Source organism: Eurypyga helias, unplaced genomic scaffold (genome assembly GCF_000690775.1).
Source record: "Eurypyga helias isolate BGI_N326 unplaced genomic scaffold, ASM69077v1 scaffold35308, whole genome shotgun sequence".
Classification (NCBI taxonomy): Eukaryota; Metazoa; Chordata; class Aves; order Eurypygiformes; family Eurypygidae; genus Eurypyga; species Eurypyga helias.
This window is the reverse complement of record NW_010268391.1, coordinates 8,196-11,792: the sequence shown is the minus strand read 5'-3', so window position 1 is coordinate 11,792 and position 3,597 is coordinate 8,196.

Here is a 3,597-nt window from a genome sequence, read left to right as displayed (position 1 = left end):
GATGGCATTACATGCCAGATCGGGATACGCTCCTGGCTCAACCTGACACCTTCTTCTCCCAAAAGAAAACGAGGACCCCAAAGAATAACATGCAACACAGATGGAAAACAGGGAGGACCACATCGAAAGATGCTTCTGGGTCAGGGCTGTGCCACTTCCCCGGCTCAACAGCACCATCTCCTGGGTAGCCCGGGCCACTCCGCCCGGCTGCGGCACCTCACCCCCGGGAGCACCCCCCGAAGGCACCCTCCTCAGCCCTAAAGGCTTGTTTCAGCCTTGCTGCTCTGGTCCTTTCGGCAGTATCAGTCTTCTTGCACTCGTTTCCTTTCACGTATTGTTACCAGTCTCTCACGGAGCATCACAGACAGATGAGTAAATACCCGAAATACTGAAGAATCCTACATTCTGAATATTTTTAAAATCAGTATTACAAGACATTCTTGAATACCAGCCCTAAAACTGATCTCTTCCATGCTGTGAAAATTCGAATACATACACAGTCTTCGTGGAGCACATCCTCTTTGAAGTAATCAAAAAGCACTGCTTCACAGAAAATAGCTAAATTTTCTTTAAGCAAAAATACCCAAGACAAAATCCCAAACAAACAAAAAAAAAAAAGCAGCCCCCTAAATCTGCTTTAAGAGATGTTTAGATTTTTAAACAAGTGAAATGGTGGATAAGAACAGAAATGTTAGGTGTTGTAACATCATCATTCAATGGGGAAATCTTGTCTGACAAGTAGTATTTCAAAGGTCCTCACTGTAGTGTGTATTTGAAGGCTTTAAAATCCTTGCTGAGGTAACCCTGTAAAAGCATGTTTCACGCACGAGATCATAGGTTTAAGACTAAATGCTCCAAACCCTTATTCTCTCCATAGCTGTTACAGTACAATTAGCAAATCACTTCTCTGTATTTCAGTTAATATTACTTTGCAAAATGAAGACTAGAGTATCCTACTTCACTGTTTTGAGACTAAACTGTACATAAAATCCTTCAGGCTTCAAAGAATGCACTCATGTAACAAGCAAAACAAGTGCAATTCAATTATTTTTTTCTAATCCAACAGTCCTCCAATTCACTCTCACATGCCAAGTAAAATTCTACAGAAGCTCATCTTTAAAAGATGCTAAGTAAGCCCCCTGTGCAGGCTTTAAGTTAGAAGGGCCAACACGTAAGCACAAAAACCACAGACACACGTGCCAGCTTCAGGGTGTGTATGTAGGAGCAGTGTCATGGATTTTTAGGTAGAACAGCTGCAACAATTTTAAAAAGAAAAAAAATCATTGTCCCTCTGTTGTTTGTTAGAATTACCTTCTTTAATTAGCAAAGCTGTTTCAAATTTAATATTGAACTTGGTCCTTGGATTCTTCTTAGGTGTCCTTGCAAACCATCACCACCTGCACATATTTAAGGTAAACAAGGTACTTTGGAAATCACAGCATGTATTTCAACAGCTAGAGAAGTTTCTAGCAACTCCTTCCATCTTTTAGGAAATTGAGTGTGTTCATTTGCTCTTATTCAAAATGTCTTAAAACATTAAAATTATTTGAGAATAAAAGTCACCCCTGAAAGGTTTTTCTTTAATATTCTAGGACCACCTCTCCTATGAGGACAAGCTGAGAGAGTTGGGCTTGTTCAGCCTGGAGAAGAGAAGGCTCCGGGGAGACCTTATAGCACCTTCCAGTACCTGAAGGGGGACATTTACAAGGGCCTGTAGTGACAGGACAAGGGGGAACAGGTTTAACTTGGAAGTGGGGAGGTTTAGATTGGATATCAGGAAGAAGTTCTTCAAGGAGAGGGTGGTGAGGCACTGGAACAGGTTGCCCAGAGAAGCTGTGGATGCCCCATCCCTGGAAGTGTTCAAGGCCAGGCTGGATGAGGCTTTGAGCAACCTGGTCTAGCGGAAGGTGTCCCTGCCCATGGCAGGGGGGGTGGAACTAGATGGTCTTTAAAGTCCCTTCCAACCCAAACCATTCTGTGATTCTTGAGAAGGGAGCACTAGCCAGCAGCCTGCCGTCCTGCAAGCGTTTCTGGTGTCTGGATAATTAGAAGTGATCTTCAGACCTGTGAAGATATGAACACTTGCCTGTCACATACAGCACTGCATGTTCCTCTCAGCCACACCCCACGACTACCACGAATTTCGTACAGTACGATGGTCTCTCTAACTAAACCCATCTTTGCTCCTGGCCTACTTCCTTACTTCCAAGGAAACGAGCCATGTGTGCGAAGATGGATGAGAAGGGGAAGTTTATAAATCTTCATTTTAATTACTTCAGCTTTATTTTTTTATGTAGCTAAAACCTGCTTTTCCTAAAAGATACGTTGGGATAGGCCTCAAGTAGTTAATCAGTCAGGAGTTTCTATAGCCATGGTCAGGCCAGGTAAGAGGCAGCAGTGCTGTAAGACAGAACTATTGAACAAAACAAGCAGCATCCCAACAAAAAAAAATCAAAACCAAATAGTGAACAACAGCCTCTTCCAGAGCAGTGTTTTCATCCACCCTTTCAGCCAAAAGGCCAGCTCAATCCGCCAGCCAGCAGAATAAATAATCCAAAACCTTCCAGCTCTCTTTAACCTTCCTTATTGTCTTTCCACCTTTGCTCCCAGAGGCTCTTTAAAAAACAAGTACCTTGTAACTAATGAGCAGGTTTTCTTACACAGTCCTGCAACACTGATGTGGAAAAACCCTACGTCAGAAGTTCCAGTTTCTGCAGGAGGGGTATGCAATCCAGATTAGACAGAGATTTATTGGTAAGGCTGCCAACCCTGCTCTTACTATTGCCCTCCTTAGAAGCAGACACTGACAGGGCCTTGGGATTCTTGGTGCCAGCTCAGGAGAGATTTTCCTTGGTACAATTCTTCTGTTCCACATTCCCACACCTGATGGTTTCCTAAGCACTTTGTTAGCATTGAGAGACTCCTGGAAAATTCCTGCCAAGGATCTCTAGACAAGCAGTAGAGAATATTGATCACATCCAAACATTTGCCAATGAACTTCAGACAAGGAAAAGATCACTGGTGCTGAGAAACACACCTTGTGACCCATTAAGATGTCCTGAGCTGTTAACAGCTCTTTTTCTCAGGGAAACAACTTTTCATTTAACTGATTTCAGTTCTCCCAAATCAAAACTAGCAGCATAATAACACGTGTTTGTAACCTGCTTCCTTCTGTTCCCTGCCAGGATCAGTTCAAGAAGAGCCAAGAAACCCTACCTCCTCCTTGGTGAGGGTTTAGGATGCCAGATCGGTTTTGAAAAACCAACAGCCTCCTTTGCTTAAATCAAACGACCTTGCTTCATACAGAAGAGGTGAGAAGTGTGAGAAGATGCAAACGATTATCTTAATTTATGATCTAGCAAATAGGCTGGGCCACTCCGCTGAGCCTTTTACCACAGCAGCAGCACCAAGGGCATCCTCAGAATAAAATGTAAATAATTATGATAATGGTTTCCAGTTTGGCAAACATTCATACTACAATCCTGCAATAATGGAGTAACAATCATAGATAATAGTTTACACGCATTAATCTCATTGTAAGCAGTGCAATACAGCCAAAATGAGTTCCGAGGCATCTCGAGAGGAGCAGCCAGCCAG